Raw genomic sequence first — 26,941 nt, 5'->3', positions numbered from 1 at the left:
GGATTGCAGTGCACACAAGTAAGAGGATATCGTTGCGTACCACCACAATCTCCAAAAATGGTGCAGGATTCTGGGGTTCAGCCACTTTGCCCAGGATTTGTGTTTCCTTTGGAATGAGGTGCAGCAGAGACTGTGGTGTCTCTATGAAATATAGGTTCTCACACTGATCCACTTCCTTTGTTCCCATAGTGGTCCATTACTTAGGCTAGCACCTCACCAGGAAACTAGCCTGGCTTATATTGTAATATATGCTGGATCCAGTGGCGTAGCGTGGGTTGTCAGCACCCGGGGCAAGGCAAGTAATTTGCGCCCCCTAACCCGTGGATTTGCGCCCCCTAACCCGTGGATTTGCCCTAACCCCAGATGTTGCGCCCGGTGCGGCCGGCCCCCCCTGCACCCCCCACGCTACGCCACTGGCTGGATCCAGGGGTTAGATGGGTCTCGGCAAACTGCCTACTGCCCCCCCCAGTTCATAACAACATGAACTGCCAGGCTCTGAGTAGCAAGAAACTCCAGGGGTACCAGCACTTACTTAGGGTTCTGTTTCCTTAGAATGAAGGTTACTGGAGACTGGGGTGTTTTTAGGATATGATTTTATTTACTCATGCATACAACCTGAGTACAGTGGTACCTCTAGTTGCAGACTTAATCCGTTTCAGGGTGCTGTTTGCACCCCAAAAAGTCTTCAACTAGAGCGCCTCTTCTGCACATGTGCACGGCAGGATCAACCGCTTCTGCACGTGCGTGAAGCACACAGGTCACTTCTGCGCATGCGCAAAGTGCGCAGACCGCTTCTGCGCATGTGCAGGCAGCGAACCCAGAAGTAAACACTTCCGGGATTGCCGCATTTGTAATCTGAAAGTCCATAACAAGAGCGGAACGCAACACGAGGTATGACTGCATAAGATGGAATGATTTGCAGCATTAACACTTCAGCAGATGTTGCATCCCCATTAGGTCTCCAGGAAGGCTGCTCAAGGCCACAGCTTTGGATTCAGCATGGAGCAAGACAAGCCTCTATGACCCTTTCCCAGCTCCCAGCTTCAGCCCAGACTAAAATAAAAGCTAGCTCCCTGGCATATTGACCCCTAGGATGACATACCATCCAACCAAGTGACTTACCCCTTCCAATCAGGTGTCTCTACTGACAACACATATGCTTTTACACGCTCTTTAGACATATAAATAGGGTGCTTACAGGCCATTAACTTAACAAAGAAACTAGTCTCATCTCTTCAACAGTCTCTTCTACTACCAACTACAATCTTACAGATATAAAATAACAGGTTTGGTTGGGACCCACAATCCAACTCAGCCACTAATCCGGTAACAGTATTCTTAGAATGATTTGTGTTGGTAAAGGGGAAGTGAGGTTACAAGTTACCTCAAATTCTTTAAATTCCCTATTGCTATGGAAAATGACATTTATTCTGATATTGTTAGGTTTTAACTAAAAACTTTACACATGCAGATATTTGAACTAGGAGACTTTTAAAAAGGGAATATAAAGCAAAACCAACTCTGCTGGATATCATTAGTGCTTTTGCAATATGTTTATCTTTTTTGAGTTTCCTACCATCCCAGAGACATCTAACCTACTTGGAAGATAAGTAACTAATATGATCATATGAATCACTTAGGTCAGCATTTATATTCTGCATATTTGCTTAGTTTGGAATGTCTGTTAATAAATATTCACATTCTGTTAGTGCTTCCAAGAAGAAGCACTATTTAGGAGAGTTGGTTTTTTAAAGGATAAATACAAATGAGACAGTGTTAAAGCAAATTGCAGTCTCTTTAACTGTACTTGTCCTGATATACTTGGATTTGCAATATTAAAAGTCTCTGTCCTCACCAGCTTGTAGTTAATTAATTATCTTTTACTTTGCTCTATTTTAAAAGCATAAATACTTTACCGTCATTTCTGAATGTACAGTACAGAAGTACATATATCAACCATTAACAATTGTGACCTGCATTTTTCATTTATACATTCAAGTAAATTTAGGCTGCTTTGCAAACATAGCCAATATTTCAAGGAAGTAGGAAAAAAACATTTAAAACAAATGGGTAAACAAAACCTGACAACAATGAGATGCAGTTTTACTACCACAAAAATAGACATAAAATGCTGCTTCTATAGGGGCCTATGTATTTTAATTCATTTCTAAGTTTATCTAATAATCTGCTCACCCTCTCCATTAAACTGAATGGGGAAGTGAAAACAGAGATGGAGAGGGGATTTTTTTTTTTTTGTACAGGCACTGTGCTGCTATATAAATATTTTAAAAGTCCATAATAAAATTCCATGTGCACACTGAAGCCCCAAGAAGGAATCTGTAGCTAAGGGCAACTAGCCGTAAGGAATGCCTATGGCCAGATGAATCTGAGCACTTTCTGCCAGTGGTTACAAACACCCACATCCCAATCGAGTAACAGACTATCAGGAACTTCTCTGGGTGTATCCTTAGCTGGTGGAAACTGCACATTTTTCCTCTTGACTCAGTAGCTGAGGCTGGACATAAATTGCTCTTTTAAAACTCCCCACTTATCATCCGTTTGGGAGGAGACGGCAGCACTAGATTCCTTCCCTGCTCCTGCATACCTTTTCTCTGCCAAACAGTCAATCAGCAGGATTTGGGCTTTTTAAAAGCCCTGGGAGGGAGCAGCCCCAGTTACTCTGTGCAGAGTGCTCTGGGCGGGAGCTACGGAGACCTGCAATGTTTTATAATTTAGAGGGGAGAAACATACATCACTTCCAAGTATTGTGTGGTAAACAAAATATGCCCTTATTCCCTTATGGGGGGAATAGAAGAGCCCTTATAGAGTCCTTTGTCGGTTATCCATCAGTAGAAGAAAATAACAGAGCTCAACCTGATAATATTGAGAAGCAAAGCAGCTAGTAAGCCTGATCTTTATTGAAATGTTGCAACAGGGTCCTCCCCTCACATGCAGGAGAATGGAGGAGGACCCAGAACAAAGGTGTGCCTGCCCTTATATAGACATTTTTAATTGCCTTCCTTGGAGCGCAAGACCACCCCTCCATACATCATGCATACATCACAGAAGGGGTGTAACCCAAGACCACCCCCCACAAACATCATACCTACATCACAGAAAAGGCGGTCTACAACAGAGATTTGAATGTTGTTGTTTTTCCTGTCTGCCAGGTTATCTGATAATGCCTTATCTGATTGCCTTTCCTGGTAGTCTGGCCATTCCTTTGAGATGGTGATTACCCAATTCCTGAGACAATGGGAAGGTTCCCTCACCACCTCCCTCCTTGCAGAGAAAACATTTGGTCAGTTTGGGAGTCAAAATGGTTTCAGGACAGTCTTCCTGTGCTGCTCCAGACATGTGGTCCGCATATCTATGTTCGCGCTTGGTTGGTACATTTATGAACATAAGACCTTAAATTTTTTATTTCAATTGGAATGTGACATTAGTGGTTCAGAGGGGAGTAAGGATAGGCTGTGCAGCTTAACTCAGTCCATTTAAGTCTCACTGGTATAGAATCCAGGGCTGGCCCAACCATGAGGCAAGGTCAGGTGATCTCCTCAGGCAGCAGGATTCATAGGGGCAGCAGGTTCAGCCTCCAAGGAATGCAACATCAATTGTCACCACAAGCTCCTTAGAGGCTGGATCTGCTACCTCCTCAGCAGCCGCCCACAATGCCACCTCTGTAGCAGCCTCTCAGCGAATAGGTCTCCTCCCACCTCTAGGAAGGAAACAGTGGGGTCTGTCTTGTGGGGTCTTCTGGGCATGGTTCAGCATAGGCCCCTTTCCTCTGCGATGCCTTTGATTCCCAATTCAGCCATTGGGTAAAGTTGATTTGATTCCACTTACCTAGTTCCTGATGTAGATATTCTCTCCCCTTTCTGACCCAGTCGTGGTGGGGACACTATTTTGTGGCTCGCCTCGGTTGCCAAAATGTCTTGGGTGGCCCTGACTGAAACATAGGCCTGAGCCATTCTGTTTCGTGCAAAGTTCTTGAAAGCGTGTGCGCAAATTTTGGCGCCAAATTTTATTATGAAAGATGCACTTCTTAAATGTCACATGGCGCATTTCAATGATTTTCAATGCAGCCATGTTTAAAGTAAGCATTTTGTATACGTATTTATATGTAAAAAAATACGTATTTTTGTGTGTACTTCTTGCAAAATTTGGAAAAAAATCTTCAAGGAAGTTTGGCAGCATCAGGTCAGTCCACTGTGAAATGCAGGCTGAATAAATTCACCTACAAAGAGGCAATTCTTTGCCTTGAAAGAGCACCAGTCTGCTCCCCAAAGAAGCAGCAAGCCTTTGTGGTTCCCCAAGGCAGATTTTTTGCTTATCAGAAATGCACATTTATTTTTCTTGGTTCACAGGTTGCTGCTTTATTTGCAGTTTTGCCACCCCAGGAGAAGAAGAGGGGATGTGCCTCAGAGACAGCATGGTTGATTATTTATGTGCCTTTCTCCAGTTCCATTTCGCATTATAGGCCTAGTCCTTCAAATTTTTCTCACTTCTGTGGCTGCTGTGGAGACCAGGAACAGGATTTATTTGATTTGAGCTTCAGGCACCATGGAAAGCACACCTGTGACTGCCACTCTGTTTGCTCTTCCGGAGTTAAAAAAAAAGGGGGGGGAGAACATAAGGTTATCTAATCAGACCTTTAGACTTCCCAAATTCCACAAGTTTTTGTTTTGTTTTAATCATTGCCCTGAGGGGCATGTGCTAGCTAAGTCCTATAAAAACCATCAAAGGCCAAATTCCTAAGCCTATCTACTCAGCGATCAATTTCATGTTAATAGTAGGGCTTGCCATTATTTTCTTGAGGACTGGATGTGTGAAAGGCATCAAAATTATTTTGAGATGAGAGTTAAGGTAAACCAACGGACATGAGAGAAGAGACCAATTTTATGCAACAAAACTTTAGGACCCAGCCATTGAAGGAGAAGAAAGGCGATTCCATCAGGAACATCAGGAAGAACTTTCTGACAATAAGAGCTGTTCTTCAGTGGAACAGTCTCCCTCAGGATGTTGTGGACACTCATTTCTTGCAGGTTTTTAAGCAGTCAGTCATAGATGCTTTAGGTTAGATTCCTGCACTGGAGTGGCTGGGGAAACCCAGCCAGATGGGTGGGGTATAAATAATAAAATTCTTATTCTTGGATTAGATGACCCTTGGGTCCCTTCCAGCTATGATTCTATGATTCTAAGTAACCTAAGTTCAGCATCATACCACTGGGAGCAATAGCACAAGGGTAGGGAACCTTTCCTCATGAGCAACCTTGGCCCCCTCTAGATGTTCTTTTAAATATGGGTACATGATTATTTATACTCACATTGGCATCATGGGTGGTGCTGTGGTCTAAACCACTGAGCCTCTTGGGCTTGCCGATTGGAAGGTCGACGGTTCGAATCCCCACGACAGGGTGAGCTCCCGTTGTTCGGTCCCTGTTCCTGCCAACCTAGCAGTTTGAAAGCACGCCAGTGCAAGTAGATAAATAGGTACTGCTGTGGCAGGAAGGTAAATGGTATTTCCATGTGCTCTGGCTTCCGTTGTGCAAGAAGCAGTTTAGTCATGCTGGCCACATGACCCAGAAAGCTGTCTGTGAACAAACCACCAGCTCCCTCGGCCTGAAAGTGAGATGAGCACCACACCCCATAGTCACCTTTGACTGGTCTTAACCTTCCAGGGATCATTTACCTTTTACCTTGCCTTTTACCATATATGTGATATGCTCTGATAGGCTGTGTAGGTCAGAGGGTGTTTGGAGGGAGTTTTCTCTAGGATGTTGGTTGTATACCGTATTTTTTGCTCTATAAGACTCACTTTTTCCCTACTAAAAAGTAAGGGGAAATGTGTGTGCATCTTATGGAGTGAATGCAGGCTGCACAGCTATCCCAGAAGCCAGAACAGCAAGAGGAATTGCTGCTTTCACTGCGCAGCGATCCCTCTTGCTGTTCTGGCTTCTGAGATTCAGAATATTTTTTTTCTTGTTTTCCTCCTCCAAAAACTAGGTGTGTCTTGTGGTCTGGTGCATCTTATAGAGTGAAAAATATGGTATCTAACTCTGCTTATGTACAAGCTTTGCCCCTAAAAGACAAAGATCCTTCTGTTTCTTTCTTATAGAATCATAGAGTTGGAAGAGACCACAAGGGCCATCAAGTCCAACCCCCTGCCAAGCAGGAAACACCATCAGAGCACTCCTGATATATGGTTGTCAAGCCTCTGCTTAAAGACCTCCAAAGAAGGAGACTCCACCACACTCCTTGGCAGCAAATTCCACTGTTGAACAGCTCTTACTGTTAGGAAGTTCTTCCTAATGTTTAGGTGGAATCTTATTTCTTGTAGTTTGGAACCATTGCTCCGTGTCCGCTTCTCTGGAGCAGCAGAAAACAACCTTTCTCCCTCCTCTATATGACATCCTTTTATATGTTTGAACATGGCTATCATATCACCCCTTAACCTCCTCTTCTCCAGGCTAAACATGCCCAGCTCCCTTAGCCGTTCCTCATAAGGCATCGTTTCCAGGCCTTTGACCATTTTGGTTGCCCTCCTCTGGACACGTTCCAGTTTGTCAGTGTCCTTTTTGAACTGTGGTGCCCAGAACTGGACACAGTACTCCAGGTGAGGTCTGACCAGAGCAGAATACAGTGACACTATTACTTCCCTTGATCTAGATGCTATACTCCTATTGATGCAGCCCAGAATTGCATTGGCTTTTTTAGCTGCCGCGTCACACTGTTGGCTCATGTCAAGTTTGTGGTCAACCAAGACTCCTAGATCCTTTTCACATGTACTGCTCTCAAGCCAGGTGTCACCCATCTTGTATTTGTGCTTCTCATTTTTTTTGCCCAAGTGCAATACTTTACATTTCTCCCTATTAAAATTAATCTTGTTTGTTTTGGCCCAGTTCTCTAATCTGCCAAGGTCATTTTGAAGTGTGATCCTGTCCTCTGGGGTGTTAGCCACCCCTCCCAGTTTGGTGTCATCTGCAAATTTGATCAGGATGCCCTTGAGTCCATCATCCAAGTCGTTGATAAAGATGTTGAATAAGACCGGGCCCAAGACAGAACCCTGTGGCACCCCACTAGTCACTCTTCTCCAGGATGAAGAGGAACCCTTTGGGTTCGGTCAGTCAGCCAGTTACAAATCCACTGAGTGGTAGCATAGTCAAGTCTGCATTTTACCAGCTTCTTTACAAGAATATCATGGGGCACCTTGTCAAATGCCTTGCTGAAATCAAGGTAGGCTACATGCACTGCGTTCCCTTCATATACCAGGGTTGTAATTCTGTCAAAAAACGAGATCAGGTTAGTCTGACATGACTTATTTTTCAGAAATCCATGCTGACTATTGGTGATCACAGTATTCCTTTCTAGGTGCTCACAGACTGTTTGCTTAATGATCTGCTCCAGAATCTTCCCTGGTATTGATGTCAGACTGACTGGGCGGTAATTATTTGGGTCCTCTCTTTTCCCCTTTTTGAAAATAGGGACAACATTTGCCCTCCTCCAGTCTGCCAGGACTTCTCCTGTTCTCCAGGAATTCTCAAAGATGACTGCCAGTGGTTCTAAGATCACATCTGCCAGTTCTTTTAATACTCTTGGATGCAGTTCATCTGGCCCTGGAGACTTGAATACATCTAAACTAGCCAAGTATTCTTGTACTATCTCCTTAGTTATTCTGGGCTGTGTTTCCTCTGCTGAATCATTTGCTCCAAATTCTTCAGGTCGGGCATTGTTTTCTTAATCGGAGAAGACTGAGGCAAAGAAGGCATTGAGGAGTTCAGCTCTTTCTGTGTCCCCTGTTTGCATTTCACCATCTTCTCCTCTGAGTGACCCCACTGTTTCTTTGTTCTTCCTTTTGCTACGAACATACCCATAAAAGCCTTTTTTTTGTTGCTTTTAACCTCTCTAGCAAGCCTGAGTTCATTCTGTGCTTTAGCTTTTCTGACTTTGTGTCTACACGTGCTGGCTATTTGTTTGAATTCCTCTTTGGTGGTTCCTCCCTTTTCCATTTTTTGTACATATCCTTTTTTTAATCTTAACTCAGTTAAAAGTTCTTTAGATAGCCACCCTGGCTTCTTTAGGCACCTTCCATGTTTCCGTCTCATTGGTATTGCCTGAAGTTGTGCTTTTACTATCTCCCTCTTAACAAACTGCCAGTCATCATGAACTCCCTTTCCTTTTAGTATTACTGTCCATGGGATCTCACCCAGCACTTCCCTAAGTTTTATGAAGTCGGCTTTCTTAAAGTCAAGAAATTGAGTCCTAGTATGCTTGGCTGCTCCTTTCTGCTGTATAGTAAACTTCAGAAGAGCATGATCACTCGCACCTAATGATCCTTCCACTTCTACCCCACTAACCAGGTCATCAACATTGGTCAGGACCAGATCTAAAATGGCTGTTCCTCTTGTTGCTTCCCCCACTTTCTGGACAACGAAGTTGTCTGCAAGGCTAGTGAGGAATCTGTTTGACCTTATGCTCTTGGCTGAGTTTGACATCCAGCAAATATCCGGGTAATTGAAGTCCCCCATTGCTACTATCTCCCTTCCTTTTGCATGCTTGGCCATCTGTTCCAGGAAGGCATCATCTATGTCCTCCGCTTGGCTTGGGGATCTATAGCAAACTCCCACAATGAGGTCACTGTTATTCTTCTCTCCCTTAATTTTGACCCAAATGCTCTCACTTTGTCTTTGAGGTTCTAAATCTTGGATCACTTCACAGGTATACACATCCCTGACATATAACGCCACTCCTCCTCCTTTCTTGTCTGGTCTGTTTCTCTGAAATAGATTGTATCCCTCCATTATTACATTCCAGTCGTGGGACTTATCCCAACAGGTTTCAGTGATGCCTATTATGTCATATTTAATTTGCTGTACCAAGAGCTCAAGCTCATCTTGTTTATTTCCCATGCTTTGCGCATTAGTGTACAGACACTGAAGTCCATTAATCATTCCCCCGTGTCTCTTATTTAAGGATTTTTTCCTCTCCAGTTCAAGGATTTTTTCTTCTCCAGTTCTATATTCTGCTGTGTTCAGTTTGTTCAGAAAAGTGTTATCAGGATTTCCTTTCTCTCTAGACTCCATTGGCATTATTGAAGAGCTAACACAGAGCACCAAAGAAACATTTTAATGTGTAGGTTGGTTCATAGGGGGAAAGGTGATCCTTAACCTTTCCCAAGTCCAGACCATGTCACCTTGGAAGGTCAAAACCATCGCTTTCCATTGGATCTGGAGACTGAATGGAAGTCTGTGATGATGTTATAAAGCCTGCATTATACACTCTTTATGTCCTGCCTTGGTTGGCATCCTGGTAGCTGCATTTTAAACCAATTAGGTTTTCAAACACTTTTCAAAGGCAGCCCCACCATACAATAACAAGAAGCCAAGGCCTTCCACCATTTCCTCCATCAAAATAAATAGTGGCAGCCAATCCTGTGCACAGTTACACAGACGTTAGTACCACTTTAATTTTCTCCCTAGCTCCTCTTGAATGCAAAACAGTCTGTCCGGAGCTTTATGCCAAAACCTATCCAATTAGTGGCCCTCTTGAGGATCATTAGGGCAAGAGGAAGAGCAGTGTTTACAAGGCATTCCCACTTTGATGTATTGTTGAGGCTGCAGTATTGTGTTTGTTTTGCTGTTTACACAGCTTGGCAGCACAAACATATTGATCAGCCTAAGAATAGGCATTTGTTCCATTCCAAGATTTTGGTGGAACATCCCTTGTGGATCAGTTGTGTTGGTGGGGTTTTGTGGATTGCTTACCCTCCAACATTTCTCTAATGGAAATAGGGATGCCCTATTCCATAATAATAACAAAAATTATTATTATTTTATTATTTATACCCCACCCATCTGACTGGGTTGCACCAGCCACTCTGGGTGGCTTCCAACACATAGAAATAACATAATAAAACATTAAACATTAAAAAACTTCCCTATATAGGGCTACGTTCAGATGTCCTAAAGCAGGCATGTCTGAAGTCCGTTTCGGGGGCCTAATCTGGCCCGCTGATTGGTTTAATCTGGACGCTGTGGCAGTCTATCTCAAAAAAAAAAAACCCCCCCCAAAAAAACCCTCCTAAAAAAAGGATCGATCACTTCATCAAATCTAGCCCTCTTTGAAAAAAGTTTGGGCACCCCTGTAGTATCTTGTCTCGGGGGTCACATGACTCCATACACTCCAATGTATTCCCGTTTAAAATAGGGATGTCCCATGGAAAATCAAGACATCCTGAGATCAAATCAGAAACTGGGATGGCTTTTGTAAATCCAGGACTGTCACCGGAAAATAGGGACACCTGGAAGGTCTGGGATTGGTGGGGTACATAGTACCCTAAAGAATCACAAGGCCAGGAGGAATCTGTAGTTGGGCCCACAACACAATTCAGTTATTGTGAAGAGGTTGGATTCAGTTTAAAGTGTTTTCGGGGACTGAACAAAAGGGTTTAACTTCAATGGTGGGATCTGAGACTAGCCGGTGTTCTGCATTGTGTGAGTGTAGGTGAGAGAGGGGGAAAGAGGAGGAGGGGGCTGAATTTGGACTCAGACTGAAACATAAAGCTATGAGGCTTTTCCTCTCTTTTTGCTTAAGTTGACTAAACCATCCTTATATTGCACGTGCTATCTATCTATCTATCTATCTATCTATCTATCTATCTATCATCTATCATCATCTCTATCTGATTTCTTGTTTTACAAAAGTACAGTAGTACCTCGGGTTACATACCCTTCAGGCTACATACGCTTCAGGTTACAGACTCCGCTAACCCAGAAATATTACCTCGGGTTAAGAACTTTGCTTCAGGATGAGAACAGAAATTGTGCTCCGGCGGCACAGCGGCAGCAGGAGGCCCCATTAGCCAAAGTGGTACCTCAGGTTAAGAACAGTTTCAGGTTAAGAACGAACCTCCAGAATGAATTAAGTTCTTAACCCGAGGTACCACTGTATGTGCAATGTCTCTTTTTTCAAGTTACGGTACATTTACCACAGATCAGTTTCATTTGGTGAGACATTAGTGTTACCTTAGGAAGAAAAGGGGGAAAGAAGTGGAGGGGGGAACGGTGAGTGGGGTGGGGTTGGGTGGCAATGCTATTATTCTGCTTAGTGCATGTGTGGGGTTTTGTGTCAGTGTCACTTGTGTGGGTTCTCTTTACTATTGTTGTAAACAAAAATTGCCCTTTCCCCTTATGGGGTATCCAAGAGCCCATACAGAGTCCTTACATAAGTCCTTCCCTATTGGTAGTAGAGAATAACAGAGGCCAACCAGAGAATATTGAGAAGTAAAGCAGCTAGTAAGCTTGATCTTTATTGATCTGTTGCAACAGGGTGCTCATCTCACCCACAGGAGAGAGGGGGAACCCAGAAAAATGGCGCGCAAGGCCTTATAAAGACTTTTGAAATTGCCACCCTGTAGATCAAGACCACCCCCAGAAACATCATGCATACATCACCGAAGGGGTGTAACCTAAGACCACCCCTCAGATACATCACACCTACATCACAGAAAAGGTGGTCTAAAACAGAAATTTGAATATTGTTTTTCTCCTTTTGCTGTTTATCTCATGTCTGGCAGGTTACTTGATTGGATTGCCTGGGGAGCCTGACCATTCATTGGTACTTAGTTCCTGGGCCAGGTCACAGGCTCACACCCTATTCATATCTTAAATGTGCCCTTAAGACAGGATTTGTGAGGAAAGAGACAATGGGGAGGTTTCCCACTTTGACCTTGCAGAGAAAACATTTGGTCAGTTTAGGAATCAACATGGTCCCAGGTTGGCCTTCCTGTGCTGATCTATGTATGTGCTTGGTTGGTACATGTATGAACATTACCATATATCTAAGACCATAAAATTCCTATCATACTATTTGCTTGCATTCCTTTGGGTGTGAGAGAGGTTGGGGCTGGCCTAGGGTGTGGTTGTTTGTTTGTGATTGGCTGTGGTGAACTTTGTTTTCGTGTGTGAGTGGTGTGGGTGGGTGTTTTTGGATCAGGTCAGCCAGATTGATTCAAATGCTGTGGGCAGGTTCTTGCTGTTGTCTTGTTGGGCTGTGTATGTGTTATGTACTGAGTTGAATAGGATCCAAACTGCAGCAGTCTGATTGGTCCTAGAACAATAGGATTCAGAATGCAGCAGTTTGATTGGTCCTAGAACAATGAAGCAGTATGATTGGTTGGCAGGAACTACCCAATCATGCTCCAGATAGAAGTGAATCCACAACCTGATTGGCTTACAGTAGAATTCCGGAATTAGCCAATCATGGGCAGCCCATTGTGTAAATAATGTATATAAAGCAGATACTTTGAGGGGACTTTCATTCATTCCTCCTCACCACTATGAGCTGAATAAAGAGCATGAAATCACTTTGCGACTCTGAGTATATTTCAGTATGTGATAAAGGGTAACCATATTCGGGGGAAGGCGGTTTCTTCTATTTGTCCCTGTGTCAGTTTCAGTTTGTTGGTTAGTTTTTCTAATAAGGCTGTTCCCCATACTATTTGATACCATTGGCCTATGCTTACTTTGTGTTGCTTTTTGGGGGAATATGATGCAGTATTTGCAGTGATGCTGCCTGCTGCAGAAACCTGCTTGCTTCTGCTATACTCTGTTTGTATATCTACAAATAATTAGATATTAGATCACCATAAGCCTCCAGCATTCCATCTAATCTAGTGGCAATTTTATACACTTACGTGTTAGTTATCCCCATTGAATACAGTTGAATGTACTTATAACTAAGCGTATATTGGGCTGCACTGTTAAATCCAGCAGAATTCAACACATTGTCAATGTGGCAATACTAAACAAACAAACAAAATAGGAGGGGAGACAGGCACAGAAACCATAAAGAAAAGCATGATTATTTTTTTTGCTTTTTTTTTTTTTAAAGGCCAAGACAACTGATAAGATTTATTACAGCTCAACATGTTTGGGCAAATGGGTTCCATTTTCAAGAGCAATCTTACACTTTCAAATTCTATACAGTACACTAAAGCACTTTGGGCAAATACAAACTGCTGTTCTTGTCTTCCTCGTGATAGCATGCTAGTATTTGTGCATGCTGCTTTAGCTACTTCACAGAATTTGAAAGTTTAAGATTGCTTCTGGAGAAGGAACCTGTGTTCCGAAAGACACTGCGCTGCAATAAATCTTCTTAGTTGACACTTTGGAGACCACACATCTCCTTTTTGCATTCTTTCAGCAATCCTAAACATGCCTACTATGGATTAAGCCTCACCGAACACAATGAGACTTGCTTCTGACTTAGCATGCATAAGGTTGCATTGAAAAGCTAGTTATATCTATGAGGTTAATCATGCGTACTTCTGTGTTGAATCGAGGCCCCTGAACTTTAAAGGCCACTTTGATGTGGGGCAATGTGGCTATCTGCAGAGCCATGCTAAAACTCAACTCGTGTGAAGTTCAGCTCACACCTTTAGCCATCAGGCAAACCGGCTTCTCTCTTACAGAGGTTTCATTTCAAAGTGAGCAGTGGAAGCTACTTTCAGAACTGGCCATGAAAATAGCTCAAGATTTCCACCCACCATATAAGCAGCGACAAAGCAGAAAATGCATTGCCAAGAGTAGCTATGCTCACTTGAAACTTGGCAAAAGTTCATGTGGTCAGGTTAGATGTGGCAGAGGCTAGTTAGTTAGGGAAACCCTTTATAAAAACGAGACTTGGCAGAATGGTATATTGCACTCAGTGCTTCGATACAGAGCTCGTGACACATCCACAAAGCAAGCCTCTGATGATCTCATTGTATTATATATATATATATATATATCGATTTGCTTAGTCACATCAATGCACCTAGCATTTAAATAACAATGTGCAAAGTCTTCCATAATATTTCTAGATGGCTTGAAATCTGTTAACGCTTCCTTCATGTAAACAACTGCAGTTGCCCTGCCCTCGCATGAAGTCTTGGGTTTGCAATTTTGGGAGAGGGGAGACTGCCCGCTGGGGAGTGGGAGGGTTGGCGAGGCTCCCTAGATTTAGAGGCCCTACTTAGCTTGTACATAAATCTGGCACTGGGTTGAGTGATCCAAGGGGGTCAGGAGAAGGAGGGCCTTCCAGGACAGGGTTAGAGGCTGAGAGTCAATGTGAGCACAGGTGTTCCAGTCTTGCTGGTTCTCTTCCCTCTCTGACTTCCGGCTTGAGCAATGGGTCAGGCAGGCCCAGAGGAGGAGCCCACTTTGGGAGATGAAAAACTAGAGGGGGAAGGGTGGGGCCAGTGGTAAGTTTCAGCAATGTTTCAGCTAGATTAATACAAACCAGGGGACTCTGCTGTGTTGGTATTTTCTGTTAATAAAGAGCTAATTGCATTCTGGGCCTCCTGTGCCTGTGTGTGCCTGCCCTGTGGTTGACCTGGCTCCTTGACAGCTCTTTGACAGGTAAGGAGGTGCTGAGCTTTGACAGGATCCTAGAGTCATCTATCCTCCTTCCCAAAGCCTAGTCAGCACTTTCTCAATGTTAGGAAGGAGGTAGGAGGGCTCTAGGACCCTGCCAGAACCTCGCACCTCCTTGCCAAAGGCCTTGCTTATCCAGCTTTGGGAAGGCAGCATGAGGGCTGGCAGGTGTCAAATTTTGGCCTTGCTCCCCCCCCCCCCGCCCCCATGCGACAAGGCCATGCGTGGCTTGCAGGTTCTGTGTCAAAGTACTCTTATGGCCCCTTTGGTATGAAAAGTTGGACAACCCTGGTCTAGTGTTTCCCAAACTTGGGTCTCCAGCTGTTTTTGGACTACAACTCCCACCACCCCTCGCTAGCAAATCCAGTGGTCAAGGATGATGGGAATTGTAGTCCAAAAACAGCTGGAGACCCAAGTTTAGGAAACACCGGTGTAGACAATACTGAGCATGCTAGACCAATGGTCTGACTCCATATAAGGCAGCATCCTGTGTTTCTAGTAAGGCTAATGGAACTCAGTGGAACTTACTTCTGCATAGAAATATATAGGACGGCTTTGAAACAGCTTAGGGTAGTGATAAAGTGGGATTTCAAATCTAAACAACTCCCCCCCCCCATGCTGGAGCATTAAGCTCCACCACTGCTGCCTCCTCCTCCTCCTCCTCCTCCTCCTCCTCCTCCTCTTCTTCTTCTTCTTCTTCTTCTTCTTCTTCTTCTGTCACAGCTCTGTTGGCATGTGTGTGAGGGAGGAAACTGAGTTGCCTGATAAACACCCACCTTCCCACCTTGTGTGCTGTAATAGCACCTGCACAATTAATTTTCTTTTCAGTTTAATGCACTGACTGCCGGCTCTTATATGAGTTTGTTTATCTTTGCAAGCGAAAGCTCTTTCAAGTCAAACAGCATTGTGAAAAATGTGTATGCTTGTAAAGGGGAAAAAAACACAATAGAAAATTTAACCTATTTAGCAGTTAATCTTGCTGTGTAATCTTCTTCCTTTGCTTTTTCTAAGGCCTTCCTTATTAATGGATACAATTTAAATAAACACATCACTTGTCCTCAAGCCAAATACCTTTGTTAAATAATTGTGGCATTTTCTGCTAAAAGCACAAGTATAATTGTGTCGGTTAAAGCAAACAAAAACTTAACTGTATAATGGCCACACCGGAGAAGAATGGCTGACACAGATGAAATCAATAATCAGATTAAAAGCCAACAATGAAATGTTTACAAATCTGTTTAATGGGAATGTGTGCTTGTTAATTTCCTCCCTCTACTAGGTTTAAAGCTATAAATGCTTCATAAAGCAAGAAGAACATGTCCAGTTACATAAATATTCCAATTTAGGTATGGGCTGAAGTCTTGTCATGAACTGGTCAGACACAGAGGAATGATGGGAGGAACCAGCTGGGGAACCCCCAAGGGATGAAGGCTCAAAGCCCGGGGAGTGTGGTGGGACAACAATGAGTGGTTAGAGGGAGAAGATTGGATAGAGGAGGTGTCGGAAGCTGATTTCATGGAGTAAGACCCACAGGGAACTAATGCTATGCTCATTAGGCCTGACACTCAGCCAAGTCTGTGGAGATCGCGTTTTTGCTAGAGTCAACTCCAACTTTGGACTGTGTGACTAAGGACAGTTAGGCTCTGTGACAATCCTTGACAGTTCACTTGTGCGGACAAATCAAACATGCAAACCATATTACAGGGGTGGCCTGCGCACTTGTGCATAGAATGCATAATCCCATTGGTTTCCCTAATATTGAAACAGCCCAATTTTATGGAACTATGTTTGTGCCCAGCAGCAACTTTTCACAACAACACTCTTTTTTAAGTTGCCTTGTCAATGAGGCAGACTGAGGTGGCCACTCTTGGCAGAATCCAAGAGTTGACTCTGTGGGTCCCCCCCCCCCCCAAGTGAAGAGAAGCTGTGGCTTTTGGGTTGCCGTGAGATCTTGTGAGGGCAGCACCTTCCTGTTTCACCTCAGGAGGTCAAACAGGGCGGACTGCCCCTGGCCACAATAATGAGAGGTCTTGTAAGGCAAAGCAATGCTGTAACAGATATAAAGGTATATGGCCTATCTTCAAGCCATTTGGACGTGTTTAGTTTAGTTTTTTACGAAGTCTTCAATTGCCTTGTTGATCATTGTCTCCCATATTTCTGTCCTTTCTGCAGCCAGCCCCACACTCTCCATTGACTGCTCAACTGTGATGGCAACATCCATGATAGTGGTCTGCTCTCCGTTGACAACAATCAAATCTGGTTTACAGACGGACATAGCCAAAGATATTCCAGGCTCTTCTGTCTCAATTCCTCCTTTCAAATGAAGCGATTTAGCTATTTGTTTCACGACCCGGTTGTGAGGGGCGCATCTTGCACTGTGAGTCAGTTGGCAAGAGTGGGCTATGTTTTGGATCCTCTGATTGGCACATTACATTTTCGCCATACCGGGATGTGTTTAAGGACAGACAGAATCATTCACAGGAATCACAAATGTGTCATATGAACAGACACTTGGACCCATCATCTTCTAGCGTTCAGTCATGGAACGTGCATTTCTTCCAACAAGCATGCTAAGATGAGCTTGGGTGCCTACAGACTTTGTCACAAGCCACTGTCCAGATGGGAATTTAAACACCCCAGGGAACTATAAGCAAATACTGACAGTGTGCTTTGTAAGGCAATTACTTCTTAGATGCTCTACTACACCTAGACCCCATTGACAAATAAATCCAAACCTTTATTTGTTTGTTTGGGGCATAGTGTAGGGAGGTGGAAGAGTGAATGAAAGAATGATAAGAGGAATTTTGAGCCGAACAAATATTTGTATACTGTGCTCTTCCACAAACATGCTTGCAGTCAAGAGCAAACGACAACAGTGGCAGCTACAACAAATCATGTTTCCTTCAAAATAAGAAAAGCAATTACACAAAGTACATAAGAGCCAAACGGAAAGGATCACAAAACAATTCAAATAGTAATTGCAGAAGGAGAAATGCTTTGCTATAATGGTAACTAAAAGCAGAACTGTAACACATCAAAACACATTTATATAGGATCACACAGCTCAGAAAATACACTGCTTAATTCATTTACACAGATTCCCGACAGGTTCAAAACCTTTGACTTGCTGAGTAAAGATCATATACTACCCCTTACGAAAAACCAACCTGAAATATTTGTGTTATTATCCAATCTTTTTCTACTCCTAGGATCATAGGAAGTCACTTTAGAGTGACCCAGACCATTATATTGGTCTATCTCTAGATCAATATTCTCTTCACTGACTGGCAACATCTCTCCAGCCTTTCAGATCAAGAGTCTCTCTCAGTCCCACCTGGAGCGCCAAAAGTAATTCAGTAATGCCAAAGAGTGCTTAGAAATACCTCTCTTTCACATACCTCTGTACCTCACAGACTAAAACAATTATACCATTTCGTGTTCCTGTCTCTTTTACTGTTCTTATATAGAAATGGCTGCCATTTTGCATTGTGCCCTGTCCCCATGGCAGCCATTTTGTGACTGGCGCCTGCACTACTTTCTCAACATTCAAAGGGTGGCCACTGGCCCCTAATGGCTGGTGGCCCCTGATTTACCATGAAGTACATTGGTTGTGGTATTTGGGACACTCATTTTTTTTCCTCCTTCAAGGTTACAGCAAATGACACTTTGCTAATCGACAACCGTTTGGCTGAGGTGGCTCCAAGGCCTCTCCTCACGTGTTGTCACACAGAAATCACCTCAGATTGCACAGCAACTGACGCCAGCTCTTTGGATCACCATAACACACAAATAATTCCAAACTGTTCAGTCTACAAGTGTGCAGTTTGCCTTGCTTACCACCAGGTGGCAAAGCCAATATATATGCAGATGAGCAAAAGGGGAAAGGGGTTCGCTGAACAAAAAAGCATTTCTTTTGTTGCTTGCCAAATGATGGCAAAGACTACAGAGGCTTTTGGAGCCCCCAGAGGCTGAAGAACGTTTGGACGGAACATTAATGTGCCTTCCTTGTTACTTGCTGCTGCTGTATTTTGGCAGCATTACATGTTGACCAGTCATCTATGGATTTTGTCTTCCTGTCCTCAAGTTACATCAAGGTGTTGCTCCATTATGTGTCAAGGCTTGCACATTGTTGAGAGTAACAAATGCAAATGTTGTCTGTTTGCCAGCACTGAGTCTTCAGGAGCACAGAGTCTCCGAAGACTTGGCAAACTTTCCACCGTGCACAGGATGAGCGAGGAAATAATTTCTCATGAGAAAGTCCTCATGTTTCATCTTTGTAGCACTGATTGGTACAAAGGAAGGTTATGAAAACATAAGAAAACAGGGTCAGAAAACACAGCCTGCTTTCAGGGAGAGGCTTTTATATTCATCAAACAAGATACATTTCAGAGCTCTGTGCAGAATTATTATAACTTCTATTGTATAAGCATACATGGCTCAACAGAACATCCTAAGTGAAACAGACAGGCTTACAATCTGCAGTTAAAGGTCACTTATGAGATCCTGCACACCATCTGGCCACTCAACTCTGTTTTAGGGTGGCCTCATGCCCTACTTCAGAGAGGTTAGTCCTTTCTTTGAAGGCACCCTGTGTTTGAATGGCTCTCTGGTCCAAGTCCAGTTTAATGATTAAAAACTACCAGAAGTTGCCCACCAACTGTTAGCACCAGGGAAGCAAACTAAGGAAATACACACATTAGTGGCTTAAAATGCAGTGAGGTCCATCTCAACCCAGCATTTGAAGTCACTTCTGCATGTTTCTGTACACACCAGAGAGATGGCAGAGATGTCTTCACCCCCCCCATCCACCAAACCTGTTTGATTTCCCTGCACCTGCAACCCCCCTGAAACTGTGTATGCACTTTGCTCTGTGCATGTGCAACAGCTGTCTCAAATGTACACACCACACCTCAGCTTAACTACAAAGTGAGCATGTCTCACATTTTCAAATACGAGGGAAACTAGTTGGAGGAAAAATGCAACAAACAGCAGTATTTCTCAAGGAACTGCACGACAAATGTGGATTGTGGCTAATGTCACGTGTATATGTATATATGTACTAAATTTGTTCCTATACATATGAATTCACAGGTGTGCATTTTATGCTGATCAACATCCTCTATTTTTGGGTGCTACATATCTCCTCCTCCTCCCTCCCCACCAGTGCAAGATTGTAGTCAATATGTGCAAGTAGAGGCGGAAGATATATAGGGGACATTTTCATGTTCTGTCAAGGACAAATTGACAAGTTCTATGAAAGGCAGGGATCATCATAATGATGGATTGCTTACAATAATCTTGTAACCTATGTAAAATGTCTGCAACCTAAGCAGTGTCCCTGTGGCTTGATAATAAAATTTCAGTTTATATACAGAGCCTACAAGCAGCAGGCTGAGTCAAAACAAGCCACAAAACATTGCTTTCCATGTGCCACGGAAAGCAATGTTTGAACAATCCACTGTTCTTGGACTGAGCAAAATGTGTTCACAAGCATGCTTCACTTATTGAAAAAGCCTACAGAGCCCATTAAACGGTGGAAACAATGTCAGGCTGTGTACACACAGAAGTTTGAAGTGGGCTTGATGCATCCCAGGCATGCATTTTGTGTGTGTCATCCACACAATGTTATTCTCATCCAAGTAGCAGCCTCGCCATTTCACCAGAAGTTTCCTGAGCCATAGATGATGTGGTAAAGAAACCGCCCTAGCATAAAATCACATGTCACTTGACTGTGGGTATACTAGATGATGTGTGATGGTGCATATGTGTGGTGATGACATTTTACTGAGTACCACAAGAAAACCCCATGTGCATTTTCTTGGGAGTAAAAATATAATAAAAATATATGGCATTTTGGACTAGGACCAAGGTTCAAATTCCAACTTGGCTGCAAAGCGTATTGGGTGACCTTGAACCACTCACTGCCTCTCAACTTGACCTACATCACAGGGTTGTTGTGATCATTAAATGAGGAATGGGAGAACCATGTGTGCCACCTTGAGCTCCTTGGAGAGAGAAAAAGTTGAACATAAATGCAATAAACTAATTAACTAACTAACTAACTAACCAACTAACTAACTAAATGAAACCAGATAACTAACTAACCATTTCCAGTTACAGATAGGTAGCCGTGTTGGTCTGCCATAGTCAAAACAAAACAAATTCCTTCCAGTAGCACCTTAAAGACCAACTAAGTCAGTTCTTGGTATGAGCTTTCGTGTGCATGCACACTTCTTCAGATACACTGAAACAGAAGTTTCCAGACCCTTCTATATAGTGAGAAGGTGGGGAGGGGTATTACTCAGAAGGGTGGTGGGAATGGGTGATTGGCAGATAGCTGTGATGAGCCTGTTGACGACTCTTAACGACTGCAATAGGTCTTACAGGAAAAAGCAAGGGGTGAAAAGGTGAAAAAATGGCTTTGTCATGTATAATGAGATAAGAATCCAAGGTCTTTGTTCAGACCAGGTTTCTCCATGGTTTTGAGTTTGGTGATAAGTTGTAATTCAGCAGCTGCTTGCTTTTTCCTGTAAGACCTATTGCAGTCGTTAAGAGTCGTCAACAGGCTCATCACAGCTATCTGCCAATCACCCATTCCCACCACCCTTCTGAGTAATACCCCTCCCCACCTTCTCACTATATAGAAGGGTCTGGAAACTTCTGTTTCAGTGTATCTGAAGAAGTGTGCATGCACACGAAAGCTCATACCAAGAACTGACTTAGTTGGTCTTTAAGGTGCTACTGGAAGGAATTTGTTTTGTTTTAACTAACCATTTGCCGCCCTTGCATGACACATCCAACCAGCTGCCTGGTGTGGCTGCTTCACTCTGTCTAATGGTAGGGCTGGACCTGGGAGTGGTTGTGATCTCTCAGGTCCTTCCTCCTCTTTCCTCCTACTTTCTTAGAGATGCTCCCTGCTACAGAAGTGACCGTTTATTTCCTCCCTCATTCTTACTATACTTTATGCAACTATGTGCACTCAGTAGACTGGACCCAGCAAAGAAAATGACACAAAAGCTACCGATTTGCAAAAAGATGCCCTTATGGTAACACAACTTTTCCAGAACATTAAATGGGGGGGGTGCGTGTTGCAAGGCACCAAGTTCATATGGTTGGACATTGCTTTCATATGATTCACTAATCTAGTGACATAGCTCCATGTGTAGCAGTTTAGAGCCATCTCTATATGGCAGCCACAATATGTTCATTGGTCCTTCATCGACACAAGAGTGAAGTCTCGCCTTCTGTTTTTCACACATACCACACCACTTATGGAGTGGCATGCATGGCATCCATTGGTTTGTCTGCTGCCAAATACCAGGACCAAAGAAAGACAATGTGTAGAATTCCTGCTATCACCTTTACAGTTCTTTCACCCTCTTTTCATTTAGAAAGGAGCCACAAACAAATTCACAAGATACGGAAATGCCACCTTTTTATCAACGCCCCCCTGGGGACTGTATCCTTCTATGAATGTAAAAGGGAAGAGAAGGTGCACGTCCCCTCAAAGGTTTTTGGAACTGGTCCCATGACAACCACGAGGAAAATCTGCAATAAGCTAAACAAGGAACCACATGGAACTATTAAGGAAAGAAAATACACAGTGTAGCTCTGGTGAGCTACATAAAGGTACGGGAACCTCGAAAACTTCCGCAGGCACTCAGAAAAAACTAATCTTTGCGGAAAGGATAATGCAATAACATTTTTCTTGGCGAGGTAACACGTTTATTGTGTTTCAGATGACTTAAGGAACGGCACTGTGGGGACTGCCACCTGGCGGCCGACGTACTGTAACAGCAAGATCTTTGCTATGACAAACTATACAAGCATATAAATAGGAATGGTGCTTTATAGGTGTGAAATCCATCTCTAGTAGATTTGTAAGTGGTTTGCTGTCCCCACAAGTCCCCATTTTACATAAAAAAGGAAATGGCCTTATCTTTTTAATGGTCAAGGCCCCCCCTTTTTTTGCTTTAAACAAATGCAGATAAATATAAACAACCAAAATTACAAAAGAAAAATCCTTGATAATAATAATGGAAAAGGCTAAAAAACTACAAAAAATATCAAAGTACATGGCATAGAACATAAGCCATTATGGGAAAGAAAAAAGAAAGAGGAAAGAAGAAGGAGAAGGAAGAAAAGAAAGGGGGGGATGAGCCAAAACACAAGAAGGCTCGTCTATTGTACGCTTCCGTCAAGGTCACAACAGATCATTATTCTTATCTTTTCTCTCTATCTGCATTCCATAGAATCCCTCATCTTGGTATCAGGCAACATTTCCCAATGCGGTATCATTCTAAACATAACCAGGTCTTTATTGATGAACCCTTATCCACTAGATAATTATTTAAACATTCCCATTCTTCTTTCACCATCTTTTTAGGTTTATCTCTTATTGCATCTGTCAGCTTTGCAAGCTCCAAGTACTCACACAATTTGACTACCCATTCATCTTTAGTGGGTGTATTTTTATCTTTCCAGTGTTTTGCCACTATAAACCTTGCTGCTGACGTCGCATACATAAATAACCTGGTTTTGTTTTTGGGAATATTATCTGAAACAATTCCTAGTAAAAATTCTTCCGGTTTCTTGATAAATGTAGTTTTTATCAATCTCTTTATCTCTTCATAAATCATATTCCAAAATCTTTGTATCTCTAGACAGGACCACCACATATGGTAGTATGTTCCTATCTGTTCCTTACATCTCCAGCACTTGTTATTATATAATTTATTTATTTTTGCTAGTTTTACAGGGGTCAAGTACCATCTATAGTACATTTTCATAAGATTTTCCCTTATAAGGAAGCAAGCCATGAATTTTATAATTTTAGTCCATAATTCATTCCGAATATTGGGTTTGATCATATGTCCCAGGTCCCTCTATTAAAGTTCAGTATGCTTGTAGAATTACAATAATAGAATAACAGTATAATAAAATTGTGGGTTTGGAAGTGACCCCAAAAACCAACTAGTCCAACCCCTTGGTATGCAGGAATTACTGCTAAATAATCCCAGACAGATGGCCCTTCAACCTCTGCTTAGAAAATATCCAATCATTGAGAGTCCACCCCCTTTGAGGTTGCCCAATCCATGGTAAGAAAGATATTCCTAATGTTTAACCAGAATCTCCTTTCCTGTTATTTGAATCCAATGGTTTGGGTCCTACCCTCTGGAGCAGCAGAAAACAAGCTTGCTCCATCTTCCATGGACAACCCTTCAGATATTTGAAGATATCACATCACTTCTTAGTCTTCTCTTCTCCAAGCTAAACATAACTAACTCCCTTAACCATTCTTCATAAGGCTTGGTTTCCAGACCCTTGGTCACCCTCCTGGGTACACATGGTGTCACCTGAAAATAGTCCCTATTCCTCAAGACCGAATCCTGACGAGGCTTAGTAAAGTGGATGGGACTGGTCTTGAAAGATTCAATTCCAAATTGCAGCCTTACACGCGGATTCTACTTTGATTAAGTGGGACTTTCTCTTCCTCCTCTTCCTTCTTCTGGGGAACCCCCCCCCCTTTTATGGTTACAGCAGGCAACTTCATTATCCAGTGCTGCTTAGCAGTTGCAGCTAAAGTTACGGTACTTTGCTGTAAACTCTCTCAATCCCCAGTTGATCTGGCAAGATAATGTCATGGAGTTACACCTCTGCTGAGGATTTGGGCTATAAGATGGAGTGAGAGGGAACATTGTAAGGGATTTTTGGCAGATCCATTCCAAGTAAAGTTCCACACTGATTGCTTGATTTACAGAATATATAAAGTTCCACAATGATTGCTTGATTTTCAGAATATATGAGTGGTGTTCAGATATAAAACAGTATTATTATATCTTTTTTTAAAAAACTTCAAAACCAGCAAGAATTTAAAAAGACAAAGATAAGATAGGCTAACTTGAGGAGGCTTGGGAGCAAAGGAAGGCTTCCAAACCAACAATGAAATCCCTAACAATGTTGGAGCTTGTTTCACTTCTAAGGAAAGGGAATTCTAGAGAACTGGTGTCACAATTCTGAAAGCACATGACTGAGATATAGTTTGCAACCTTGTGCAACCCACGTGGGGGAAGAGAGAAAGAACTGCTACAGCTGTGCTGCTGATTTCCTGCACTAGAACTTGAGTCAGGTGAAAAACTCCAAAAACCTGTTCAAGCCATTCAGGTGTCTTTTGCATAGGGACCGAATACTGTTCTGATCACTTTACGAATTGCTGTGTGAGCGCAGTCAGCAAGTTACATGGTCAAGCTGTAATGAATCTTAAAGACAAGCTTACTATCCTGGGAGCAGACTTCTCAGACTCTATTAACAAGGAAGCATTTGGACCTCTTCCACTGCTGGCTGATTTGTTTCAAAACTTAAGTCTTCAGGGACAAGAAAACGAACCTTGTCAATTTAAAGGTTGCCCATGGAAGCAGGGGAGAATGGCAGAGACTTTGAGGCTCATAAGAATTGCTTTGCAGTGAGAATACTGTAACTCTCCCTGTGCAGTAACAAGGGAAGCATTAATGTAGAATGAAAATTGCACCTCTTTGACTACGGAATATTTCAAGCCATGGGGCTCTGCAAAACTATCTGCTCAGTTTATATCTTAAAAAAATATCATTGGCTTGGGTGTGATTTTTTAAAAAAAGTTTTTTGAGCTACCCAATGACCCAAGGTCTAGCTTGCTATAGAACTCAATATGCAGTTTTAATCTAAATAACTTGTGGCCTGCCATGTAAAAATGTTCAAAGTACACACTATATAAAGCACAGGCTGAGCACATTTACCCCCTCAAAGAATTTCTGTATAGTGAAGTCTGTAAAGGATTGCTGCGAATTGCAACTCTGTGGGGTGTGAACCACAGTACCCAGAATTCTTTGAGGGAAAGAATGTGCTTCAAATGTGCTTTAAAGATATAGTGTGTGCGCAGCCTAGCTCTACCAATGTTTTTTAAAATTTGGGTCAGGGTTGAGCCACGGACGGCAGCCTGAAGTGAGCCAGAAATTAGCAGTTGAGCCATGGAGTCAGAACAGAAAAACTTACTGGAGCCAGGAAGACCTCGTTGCTCAGACAAACTCCCAGCCCAGACAGGAAGCCCTTTACAAAACTTCCTGTCCAGGAGGGCTCAATGACCAGCTTTGAAGGGTGGGTGCCAGTCCCGAACTTGAAAGGACTTCCCTGATGAAAGTTGTTCCAAGTCACTGTTCTGATATATTGGTGGGGGTGGGAGGGGCAACCACGAACACAGCCAAAGGTTCCTAGCAGCTCCTGGCAATATATAAAGCAAGAGTGAATACTCAAGATCGCTTCATGGTTAAGGCATACCTGAATGGTGTTAAGTGAGTGTGAGCGTGCACCCTAGCTTAAGAATATAGCATAGCACTTCGTTACATTTGACCAATAAATAGGTCCACTTAATCTAGTTGCTTCAGCCTGAATCTCAGCAACTAGCAGGCACTAGGGAACCACCAGAGACTGGAGAAAAACAAAGGAAGAGGCAGGTGTAAGCCTCAAGCTTAAAAGCAACACTGTATTTTATCAAAAAACATCCCACTTTTTATAGTAAGGCCAGATTAAGACTAGCCTCCCCTTTGTTTGTTCTTTGGTAAGGTTCTGCCTCTGTCTTTCTCCTTCCTTGAGAAACTGGCCTATGATCCACTGGTGGGTCCTCCTCCTGTTTATCACTATCCTTGAGAATTGATGAAGCTTCCTGAACCTTGCTAATCTATGGTCCAGTTATGTATGATGACAACCAACTACCCATGAAAAGAAAGCAACTTGTAGGAATGTGTGTGGTTGTAGCAGCTAACTGTGGACCAAGATAGATATGATTGCTCAAAAAAACAACAACCTGGGCAAGGGGTCTTCATTCCCCCTACTTGGTCCTTCCAGATTAGAAGATGTGGCTTAACCGGACTCACCAGTTTCAGAAGACTCTCTCCCTATGGCCCTTGCATTATAACCAGAAACTTTAATACTCTTGACAGTGGTAGCAGAATCAACCGTACTACAAGGCTGGTCTCAAAAGATCTTTGTACCCTTGCTGAAGCAACAGCTCCCATTGTTATAGGTGAGAAACCTTGAACTGGTGATCTGTCCAAGGTTCTGATCAGTGCTGCCTAATTCTACCTTATTCTCCTCTGCAAAACAGCCTGGGCCTTGTGATCAAGACTTCACTTTGCCCAAGCTTACCTTCGCATTGCCTATGGAAACCTGACCTTGATGAAAGTGACTCTTCTACATTGGCTGCTATGCTTCTTGACTCAGAGGACTGCAACTATAGCCTGCTTTCTTGGGAGCTCCGAGTCTATTTGGGGCGGGACATGGCAATGTCCTTCTTTGGGACAATGTAAACTATTAGACAAGAGGCTCAAATAAGGCAATGCAATCCCACATCCCTTGTTTTCTGTTTTATTTTCTGACAGACACTCAACATTCTGTGGCTAGTAAGCATGCTTAGTCCTCATTCAGGTGGTTTTTTCGGGGAGTGCCCCCCTTATCTCCCCCCTACTTTCACAAATCTTGGGGTTCCCCCAAAGCAT

At 43.0% G+C, this 26,941-nt stretch overlaps 2 long non-coding RNA genes across 2 annotated transcripts in view; one reads left to right on the top strand and one right to left on the bottom strand.

The window, feature by feature from the left end:
- Positions 1-26,941, top strand: part of LOC309350931 — a 412,768-nt gene that overhangs the window by 61,710 nt on the left and 324,117 nt on the right. The gene's annotated exons all lie outside the window — the stretch shown is intronic.
- LOC309350889 overlaps positions 1-26,941 on the bottom strand; it is a 47,527-nt gene that overhangs the window by 1,070 nt on the left and 19,516 nt on the right. Inside the window, exon 2 of the long non-coding RNA XR_014160563.1 lies at positions 3,847-4,597. This is a non-coding gene — a long non-coding RNA (uncharacterized lncRNA). The remainder of the gene's footprint in view (positions 1-3,846; positions 4,598-26,941) is intronic.

The sequence above is a fragment of the Podarcis erhardii genome, assembly GCF_964252035.2.
Source record: "Podarcis erhardii genome assembly, chromosome: 10".
In the NCBI taxonomy this organism is placed as follows: Eukaryota; Metazoa; Chordata; class Lepidosauria; order Squamata; family Lacertidae; genus Podarcis; species Podarcis erhardii.
Note: the sequence above shows the minus strand (reverse complement) of the source record. Positions and strands in the feature narration are given on the sequence as shown.